Source organism: Neltuma alba, unplaced genomic scaffold, assembly GCF_004799145.2.
Source record: "Neltuma alba isolate B1F8T4 unplaced genomic scaffold, ASM479914v2 tig00004750_pilon, whole genome shotgun sequence".
In the NCBI taxonomy this organism is placed as follows: Eukaryota; Viridiplantae; Streptophyta; class Magnoliopsida; order Fabales; family Fabaceae; genus Neltuma; species Neltuma alba.
The window spans coordinates 55,095-66,733 of record NW_021633847.1 but is presented as its reverse complement, the minus strand read 5'-3'; the positions used below and the strand labels follow the sequence as shown (position 1 = coordinate 66,733).

The 11,639-nt window shown below is 34.8% G+C and overlaps 1 pseudogene; it reads right to left on the bottom strand.

Annotated features, from left to right (window-relative positions):
* Positions 1–537: 537 nt before the first annotated feature.
* LOC114745682 (kinesin-like protein KIN-UC) lies at positions 538–10,601 on the bottom strand (annotated as a pseudogene).
* Between the last annotated feature and the right edge of the window lie 1,038 nt (positions 10,602–11,639).

The window sequence follows — 11,639 nt, the reverse complement described above, 5'->3', positions numbered from 1 at the left end:
GTAGAGAAAAGAAATGTACTAAACAGTAAAATATCAACTCAATCAACCCCCAATACATCATTTCATATCCTATTTATAGACTTACCCCTCTCATTATTTACCTAATTGCCCTCACTATTACTATTACCACATATCACATCTATATTAATATTTAAAATTTTAAGGGGTGTTTGGATAGAAACCAAACCATAGTTTCAGAAGTGCTTTTATAGTTTACGAAATAAATATGTGGAGGAGTTTGCCTCGTTTTGTGAAAAAGTGCTTCTGAAACCATGGTTTGGAGGTTGTCAAACACCCCCTTAATGCAACTTCATTATACCTAATTCTAATGGTTTCTTATTATATCTAATTCTTTTGCTGAACATCCAAGTAAGTAACAAATGAAATTTCAGTAAAATAAGATATGCAAGGAAAAACCAACTCAAAAACTTAGCAAGAAAACTAAAATAAAAAAGCATATGCAGCGAGCAACAATGATAAATCTCCATTTCTAATCAAGAGATAAAGGAGAGAATGGCATCATTTCATGTCCTGTACCTTCAGCAGCCAGATTGGCTATCACCTTTAGAGCTTGGATTTGGGTATCCGAGTCCTCAGACTTCAATAACTCTAATATTCTTTGAAAACCCACTGAATATTTCTCACCAAAGAGCATGCAAATTAATAGACCAATAATATACACATAGGTTATTTTCCAAACATCAAATGAAATAACTCCAAAGATTTCTTGCCTTCTTTGCATATCTTTGCAATGGCAGCCTTCTGACTAGAGATTGTCTCCTTTGATGGTTTAATCTTGTTTGACATCACAGGGGATCCATGCTCCAAAGCTTCATTGAATGTATTTTGGCTACTTTCCTTCAAAACAGCTTTCTAATTCAAAGAAATAAGAAGGTATTAGAACCAGATTTTCAAGATCAACAATACAATAAAAACATAGATCAAATAAATAACAGAAATTGCCTTGATATCATTCTCAGTTTCAGACACATTCTTCTTAAGTTTAAACAGCTCATTTTCAACATCTTTTCTCTGCTCCTCTTCTGTCAGGAGTCTTTGCCTCATGGCATGAAGTTCCTCATTCAGTGTAACCTTCAAGAATTAATTACTGATAGCTTTTAATTTTTCTTTAAAGAATAGATAGTCATAAAGCTCATAAAATGGATCGCACTAGTCACTGGTGTAGATCCCAAAACATTTTAAGGAAAGCAGAGCTCGAGCAGACCAATCCATTTTCACTTACCTCCCTCTCTAATAGATTTTGATATTTTGATTTTAACAAATGGAGTTCATTTGTAGTAGCATCATGTAAATGGGACATTCCTTGTAATCTCGCCCGAAGTTCATCAATCTCTCCCTGCTTCTGGTTCTTGAAACAAATAAAAGTACCAACAAACCACATAAAAGTTATGAATTTAAGGTTATTCAAAACCTATAAAAGAAATGTAGCAACAGGGTTAACACCATTAGATAAGATTCACTGAAAAGCACAGGTAATGTCCTCAACAGTGCAATGACTATACTCTATGAAAACTCCTTAATCTGTATAGCTAATTAAAAAGTGGTAAATATGCATTGTGCTTCCGGAACTGGCAGACAGGTTGAGAGAAAATTAACATCATTCTTCGTCATAACAAAGGGCAAGGTACCAAAAGAAATACAGGTTGTTAAATAAATAAGTTGTAAAAATATTGACCAAGTTCACCTGTGCTAAGTCTTGCTGATCACTTAGGAGTCCCTTTGCCAAGTCTAATTGTTCCTGTGCACATTCAAATCGGCGGTGCTCATCTTCTATCTGTTTAACTAGCTCCATTACTTGTTTCTCATGCATTTTAGTGGTTTCAGCCAGAGCCCTTTGACATGCGGCGTTCTCTAGTTTTTGCTTCTCACAAAGGAATAAAAAGAAATGTATGGAAATATAATGTATTAGAAATATGTTATCATTATGTTCTGAAATATGGGAGATTTGCAAACAAAATTTGTGCAAGAAATGACTTACAAGAAAACACAATGTTGAAACTAATTCCAAAAAGTCATATAAACCATGTACGAACGTATATGTGTGTGTGTGTGTGTGTGTGTGTGTACCAACCATAATACATACTTAACCCAAAAAATTTGCCAGCTACAAGGTGCAGAATTTTTATATCATTTTTATAGAGACAATACATAGCAACATTATCAGCTATTTCTGAAACTAGTTTATTGATTACAAACCTGAATTGACTTTTGATGATCATCTAGAAGCTTATGTATCGTATCTAGTTCTTTTGCAGCGTGTTCATCACAAGAATGCCTGTCTTCAATCTGCTTAATCAACTCTGCAATTTTCCTCTCATACATCTGAGTGGTTTCTGCCAGTACTTCTTGAATTGCAGAATTTTCACGGAGTTGTTGCTACTTATGGTCAAATAAACATCATCAATACCCATTGACATGGAAGTAAGAATTCCACCCCAAAAAGACAGTTTGATGCAGACACCTCTTAACTAGCCATTTAATTTGCCCTGTCAATAAGGGTTTTCAATTTGCAAGTAGGGCTTAACAGGGATTTGAATAATGGTTCTCATGAGCCTACTAACAATGGGAAATTTTTTCCACCCATTTTCCATGTGAATTTAAGATGCCTGTAGCCCTAGATTATAAAGATTTCTTACTTATCCATAAATAGTCCTCTAGTAAATTATAATTGATACATGTCTCTTATGAACAAACAGAACATTACAGCAAGGATAAAGTTATTGCTTCGGTCGAGAAATGTTTAAAGCATCCACATCAGGTAGCAAGGCCATGCTACCATTGAAGATTCAAAGTTTAGTCACGTGACTTGTTACTCTGCAGCGTGTGTTCTGTTTTATGTATTTTTCCTCTACCTTTCAATGAGTTTGCTGTTGTTTTATTTTGTACATACACTTGTATCTGAGGGGGTTACGTATAAGCTTTATACAATCCAGATTGTACTCAATGCATTCATGAATAGAATTTATCAATTAGCTCTGGACAGAACTTGGTCATTATTATGTCTTAAGCAATGGTAACTCAGATAAATCCCTTAAAAATGATGCAAATATGCTAGTATCCTGATTTTGATGCTCTAAAGAAAGAATGATGTAAACAGAATTAGATTAGAGAAACCAGGAAGTGCGTTCTCCTCAAATATGGCAGGTTTAAGTACCAAAGCAAAGAACAGGAGTCTTCGAGTCAGGAAGCACAGTTTAAACATCATCTTGGCTGATGATCACAATACTGGTTCCAACGAATCCAATAAGGTTTTTACCATCCCCTGTCCTTTTCCTCATTATGTAGGCTATGCTATGAGTTGTGACGGAAATAGGGACAGCAATAAGTTAATTCTTTGCACTTCTAGACCCTAGGAATGGCCAAATGGAAAAATCATTGACAAGGATCAATTTCCAGAAAACTACTACCCCACAATTTCCTTTTTTCCCAAGTTTTTTAATCCTTAGTTTTCTCTTATCAAACTGTATTAGCCACCTTCAATATATCGACTACAGAGGTCTGAAGAAAAGAGATGTCCAAAAGTCGCCACTTCTTTGGGTGCTTCAAAGGTATTAAAGTATCTCATAAGATTTAATTGATTTGGGGTTAAGACAAGAGTGGTAACAATCCAGTTAATGAACATATATGTAATGCTCTGAAATTGTAAAACGTTATTATCACTGAGAACTGAAATGGCACAGATCAAGAGTGAACTAGGAAAGGAACAAAAGCTTGACCTCACAGACGATATACCTCATATTTCTTTCCAGATTTGCAGCCACTTCATGCAACGAACAATTTTGATCTTTCTGACATTTAAGTTCGCTTAAAATGTCCTTTAATTCCCCTTTCAAATCCATGTTTTCCTTTTGTAGAAACTGCCAGCATTTGAAGGTTACAAAAGGACAAAAATTAATATGAAAATTGGAAATTTGAAACACAGGAAACTTGGAAAAACCATGGCCTTGAAAGCCTGACGTGTTCTATGTGCAAAGGCCTTTTAAACTGCAAGAGAGAAGAAGAAACAACTACCTCAGACCTTGTAAGCAGACTTTTCTTTGTTTCAATTAAAGCACCTTGGCATTCTTTGAGCTGCTTGTCCAACATGTGTCTTTCATTTTCTCTCAACTTCTGTTGCCTTTCAACTTCTGCAGTAAGAAGGTCCACTTGATTTTCAAGTTTACGGCATAAAGCTTCATAATCAACTTCTTCTCTGAGCTTTACCTTGTTCACAATCTTCATTGCCTGCAATTATGCAAGAAAACTTGTGAGAGGAAATTTATCTACCTTGAGAACCATTAGCTCTTCATTGTAGCTGATATGATGCAGTATCAACATTTCCCATGTCCATATTGATCACGTATTAGATACACTCTAATTGAAAAGGGCTAACAAACGATGATAAGGCATGGTTAATGACGCCACCCTCATCGCATCTTTTACTGTATTGTCATGTCACACCAGCCACAGAATATTAACTGCGCTACTGATCCCCCCTTCCAAGTGTCACAAAATGATATTATATCTTTATTTAAAATCATATTCATGTAATCAAAACAGGACAAACATCAACCACTTAACTGAAAAGAGATCTCTAAATTAAATGATGTAATAACATGAAAAACGGGGTAAAGTGAAAAAATTTAAAAAGAATTACAAAAAATTTAAAATCCAGCTTGCTATGAAAATTCTATACTTGGGTCTTTCGGAATCAGGATTCTTGCATCCTTAAAACTAAATTACATTCTGCTCATGGACTCCCAGAACATTCTAGAAACAATTGCAAAATGAGACAAGAAAGTCCATGAATGAAGCTCTAGGTTATTGTGCATACTTAAGAATAATCTATTGCAACATCTACTTGAAAGCATATTTTAAGGGAAAATGACAAAAAGATGCCCATTGAATTTCAAAATGACAAAAAGGTGATTTTGATATACTTTGAGTGATAAAGACCATTGCAAGTATAGTCAAAACCATTACAAGAGTAGTTAGCATAGCCTATTTGTCTTTTCAAAATTCAGCAGGGATTTTTCTGTCATTTTTCCTATTTTTAAGGTATAAACTGTTCCCAAGATTCCCTAACCAGGTAGCAGTCCATTTATAATAAAACCTACGGGTAGTCATACCAAAATCATTCTCAGAAATTATGAATTTATTGCCACCTTGCTTAACCTTTTTTTTTTTTTATTGGACGAAAATCTTGAAGTAAAATTTATTATAACTTATCCATACAAATTTAATAACAAGAAACTGCCATTAAATGAGAATATAATGATCAGCCACTATTAAATTTCTTAAATTGTTTGGATTAGAATAAATTCCCTCAGTACATTCTGATTTGAATCAATCCTAAACAAATTTGAATCATCTGGGAAACAGTTTGAAGGCCTCGCTCTAGGGCAAAAAAGATTGCAGAAAGCATAAATATGCATTCAATGCTAAAATCAAATGAAAACAATAAAATCCATACATGAAATAGTAATAACGATATGCAAGAGAAAGAGATGAGTCTCCTCAATTGTGAGGATGGGGGAAGTGCAGTAGCAGCAAGGTTAAAATGCAAAATATATAATGTCTAGAAACCATAAATAGATTATCACTAACTCACTCGCTGTCCGAACATTACTGTGCCAGAAGTCTCTGCATGGCACTTCACAGAAGGCCCAATTGTTATAATAAGAGAAGTCCTTGAAGACCCTATTTCCAAGAGTAAAAATTGTTAAAAGAAAAACTTTATGAACAATAAACTGATGGGTGGAACCACAATTACTTTAAGAACAATAGACGTTATGCAGATGACCTTGAAATGAACCATGAATTAAAGTTGGAAGATAGGACTCCCGTGTGACACCTGTGGGCTTCTATACGGCTAATACATTTATACATTTTTCAAGCAAAGGGAGCCAAAGAACATTGCAAGCAAAAAAGTTTTAAGATAAATATGCCATCTCTGCCTTTGAATCGCACAATAAACTATATGCACTATGTAATTATGTCATACAAAAGTCATGAGATAATGAATGCCATGTTGTCATTATAAAAAAGTTACATATTCATGTCTTGAGGTATGGAAGTTAGCATTCATCTTTTATAAACTTGTTTTTGCTAGCACAAACCATAAGCATTATCAGCACGGATGCTACAAACTGTTACAGTTAGCAGCTTTGGAGATATGGGCCAAAAAAGGAAATCAAAAAATTATGAATATGACCTCCAAATGAATCGCGAAGTAGCCTTGTAAGCTTGGACTCTCTTGTTGGTATGTGCGGGCTTTTTTCGGCCAATGCATTTATGCATTTTCCAAGTGAAGTGAGAGAAAGATTAATGAATTTAGCCTCTTCAAGCAAGTGCCCTTCACTTCCTACAACAAGAGGAAATGCATCTAAGTGGATATTTCATACAAACCATTATGATTAGGAACTGCACATGATAATGAATTTATAATCTTATCTAGAAGTAAAATCTGGTCAAATATATTAAAATTAAAAAATAAAGATAGCATCTTGTCCAAAAATGACAAGCAAAAACATATTGCACGGCCCTTAAAAGGATCAGAGAAAAACAAAATTATAATACAAGCACATCCTGGCAATAGATCTTGAACAGCAGTCATGAGTAATATATAATAATAATAATAATAATAATAATAATAATAATAATAATTAGACGAACCAGATTTGTCTATCCTTTCAGATCCTGCAAGATCCACAATTAGCAACTTGCTCTTCTGAATCATAGGTTTATTGTTGTCAACATAAAGATCATTGCTGATGCTTTTATCTTGACAAGTAGTGTCCTCTACCTTTTTCCCAAGAATAGATCTGCGAATTTGAACCTTGAAATACAAAGGGACATTAAGCATTCAGTGTTTTACATTCCCTATAGAAGAAACAGAATCAAAATTTGTTGTACTATCGAACAAATATCCTGAATTATACAAGCGAAGGAAAAAGATAGATAGTTGTATACACACCATAAGAATCACATGACTCCGAGAGGATTCTGTGTTCAGCTTTGTGTTAGCTACATGGCGATTTACCTCACCTAGTTCAAGTAACTGCATGAAACTATCAAGATCTTGAACTTTAACCACTTCAACACCAGGTAATGACACTTCACCGCTCTTTGGGTCTTCATGTATAGAAATGTCACTTTTCTCTGGAGCAAGTAAATCATGTATGGACTCCATATACAACTGGAGGAAGAATACCATAAAATAAACATAACTATCTAATTTGTCGAAATAGCAAATTGATAATACTAAAGAGTGGTCAAAAACTGATATATATTAGCAACTTCAACAACGGTAGAGCTGCAGGTTGAGTTAAAACAAAATGCCTCACCCTTAGGATCTTATTAGCAGAGGTGGTAAAAGTGACCAGGAATTAGGGCAGCAGACCCGATGTTGAAAACCTCAGTGGAAAACCAATTAAAAAAGAAAACGGATGGCAACATCTCAGATTGAGACACCAAATTTGCGGAAGATCAACCTAAGTGTTTAGACCATTAAGCAAGAGCCAAAAATTGGCTGTCTCATCATGAATCAACACACTGAATGTAAAATGCAGTAAAGAGCTACCCAAGTACTTGATACTGATATAGATAAAACTAGAAAAGGAAATTTAATAGCCAAATTATGGGCAACAAGGATCAAAGTGGAGACCACTGGGTCTAATAAGATTTAATACACTGTCAAAGAATCACCAAAACAAAGAGTTGATGCAATTAAGTCCAAGAATATTTTTTACGACTCTAACAATCTCACGTGTAAGCTATGACACGCTCAAGAGCCACCTCACTCTCAACAATGGCTACATCTTTTTTCCCCATTCGATAGTGTTAAATCTACTACTAATTTTCGCAACCATAGATTGACTCAACCCATCTATCCATGACATTTTTTGTTAAGAGATCAATTCAGGTGCCTTTAGACCTATTGATGGTGAATTGAAGACTTCAGCTGCACATAGAAAAGTTTAAAACTTAATTAAATTTATTGTGTTTAGTAATTATTTTTATTTAAAAGTTAGGGATTTTTCATTTATTTTCAATTAGGCTTTTATCTGATCCTATCTTGTTTGGGTTTAAATTAGTCCAAATCATAATTAGTTTAAATCAATATAACTATTTATTACTTGCTTTAAAATTGCATGAAACTTTTAAATCCCAAATTTTAGCACATTCTTTCAGTTGATCATAATGTATCTTGAACCTAAAGTATGACTTAGTTATGAAAAAACTGCAAAATACCATAGCACTTTCATAACTCAAAGATTGTGTGGCCATGCTTCTGCAGAAACTAAAGAACTAGCTGCTACTCACAATTACTCAACAGAAGCCACCACACAGCTCCACAACTACCTAAAAGGCCAAACGTTCTGGTCAGGTTTGAATACCTGTAAATAGGAAACTTCAACACTATCAGATGCGGATGTGTTGGCAATTATGTCTTCCAAAGCTCTAACCATAATGCCACGCTCTGAGGCATCGTCTTTACCCAATGTTCCAACCGTGTAAGTTTTACCAGTACCTGTTTGACCATAAGCCATAATTGTCCCATTATATCCACTCAATACACTCTGCAAAAACACATCAACATTTCTACCGTAGTTAAGAATGAAGAATGACGTTTGGCCCCAAAAAGCAAATGAAGAGTCAAACTTGTGGCATAATCTTCAGTGAAATCAAAACATTGATTATAATTCAAACAGATATAGTGATGGTCACTTACCTCAACTACAGGTTTGGCAACAACCTCATAAACTCGCTTCTGAGAGGCAGTTTCTGTGAAAACTTCATCAAATCTATAAGACTCAAAACTCCAGTTGTTTTTTCTCAACTTTAACCGCTTCAGCTACACGGACCCAAACCAAAATATTAAGAAATAATAAAGAATCAAACTTTTTTCTGAAAAGAAAGTCCTTGAACTACACAATAATTTTTGGTGAATGCCATTCATATGTAAACCACATGCATGACAATCATAGAAGGAGATGCAAGAATTTCTGTTTGAAAAAGGTTGAGGGCTGGCCTGATTTTCATATTAGTGGTAATTATTATTACCTCCGGGTGCAATTCAACATGGTCAGCAAAGTCAGCATCTGAAAGAATTTCATCAGTATTTTTTGGCCGAAGTCGCACAGCAACTCTAACCCTTTGAGAATCTAAGGAGGGAAAAAATAAAGGATCAAACTCAGTATGCATTTACCCCGCTAACGAACAATGTTTGTTAACGATAGCACCAGTTGCCTAAGCTTGAAGGATCTCCTTTCGACTAACTACTAAAAAGATGATAATATATAGCTGAAACATCCACCACCCAGAAGATTCTGCAAACATGTGAATAATATAAAAAGCAACAATCGAATATCATAAGAAAATCTCAAAACAGTAGGTATGCAGAAAATCATTAAAAGCATTAGCTAGCTGATAGGTTAGTCCTTTACCCAGATAATTAATGATTACATTGATTTCTAAAATTGAATACAATGACTCGTTAGCATATTAAAACCAAAAGGAAGAATCCATAAGGAGGAAATTATAATAAGACAATATTCATGGACTTCACTTGGCAACTTCAACTTTTGAGTTAAAAGACTATAGTGATCAGTAACATGGTTGCAAAGCCTCCATGACCAAGACACATATGGAACTTTCTTCTGCTTACACTCTTCATATTTTAATGTGGTTTCACCATAAGGTGGCCCATGTTTTATGAACTCCTTGATACTAGAGGGCTTTTGAGTGAAGAGGTCAGTTAGTGATAGTAATAAAACTACCAATGGCCATTCACTTTAGCTTAACCTTTTGATTGAAGTGGTCAACTGGTCAATGACCTTAACACTCTAAAACACTTGGGTCCACAAGGCGCCTAAATCTTTCTAAATATAACAATACAGAAATAATAAAGGCACTTAAATCTTTCATTTTTGATAGAGGAAAGCAAATAGGACTTCTGATTAATATAGTAAGGCCCATAAAGATAACACCCAAAAAAACAAAGAAAGAAAATACTTATTGCCATTATAACCTAATAATGGCAATTAGGTTCGAAGTGTAACCGTACCATACAAGAAAGAACACATTACAATAAAAATCTGCGCCAAAACAGAATTCCATTGTCTGTCCAACCCAGCATGGCATTGGAGCTACTTACCCTTATCGAACACCCCCCATAGAACAAAAAGAAGATGGCAGGAAATAAAAACAGAAACTTTAAACGAAGTAGGCTTTCAAACAATATCGTTCAAATGAACTCGGGATCACCTTGTTCATCATCATCCAAACGAGCAGTATGATTACTCGGAGCGAGAATCCGCCTGGGAGAAGCAGAAGGAGTTCTAGATCGAGCAGGCTGCGGCGGGATTTGCCCATGAGCAGTAGTTGAATTCAAATTTGAAGTGGCATGCGAAGAAGAAGAAGAATATCCATGAGAGTGAGTAGCGGGGACTTGTCTCTGGTGCGTTCTCGACGATCTGAAAGCAGAGCTGGAAGCCATACTCTTAGAGCTATGGTTGAAGAAGGAACATAGAGTGATTGGGATTTGGTTAGAACAGAAATAGAATGAAAATGGGTAGAAGAAAAGGTGAGGAAGACAGAGAAGAGAGGCCGGCACGTTGGGGAGAGGAAGAGGAGTGGAAATGGGAGAAATGTGCTTCCCGCGTCATTTCATTCATTCGCTGTCGTGTCGACACCAAAATTTTGACAAGTGAGATGGCACAGTAAACGTAGTTTGTCGCTGTCCAAGACTAGCTTCACCAGCCTAGTAGGCCATGTGTTGCTATTTGCTAAGTGACGAAGCAGAACCGTCCTCTGGTTCTCTGTTCGGGAATAATAATAATGGAGGGGGTGGGGGGTAAATGATGAAAAGAGGACCATGACTCGTGAAAATCAACACTGAAAGATGAAAGTAAATTGTCTCCTGCATTTTTACCAAACGCATACGCAAGAGTCCAATTTTTTCCACCTTTTTTTTTATTCATTATTTTTTAAGTAAGTATTTTTAATACACTCTTAGAGTTATTTTAAATAAAAAATATTAGTTGTCTTTAAAATTATGAGATATATCTTATCATTTAAGTCATTATTATAAGTCAGTTATGGCACATTCTTACCTAGTGAAAAAAATGCACTAATTTGATATAATTTTATAAATTTTTCCTAATTAATTTTTTTGTTTACAAATCACTCTTTCATTTTTCTCCTCTTTCTCTCTTTTCAATGGAAATTAAATGGAATTAAAATTTAGAAAACAGTTATTAATAATAACCCTACAAATGACTTATATTTAAAATTAAATTTTTTTATAAGTGACTTGTAATAGGGCATCAGTGGTATATATTATTGAAACCCAAGACTTCAAAAAAAGAAATGTCCTATAATACAAAAAGATGATTCATAGAAATGAAGATACTTTTACTCAATCTAGAACATAATTTGTTGGCCAAAAAGGAATAGAAACATAATTAATTTATTAAAACTCAAAAAAAAAAAAAGGATCACCAACAAGTATAGTTCTAATGGAAGGATCACAAGACCACGAACTTGTAGGTTGTGTTTCTTAAAACATTAACGTAGACCGCCGAGGAGATACAAATTTCCCAACTTTTTGAGTATTTTTTGACCAAGTAAAAGGA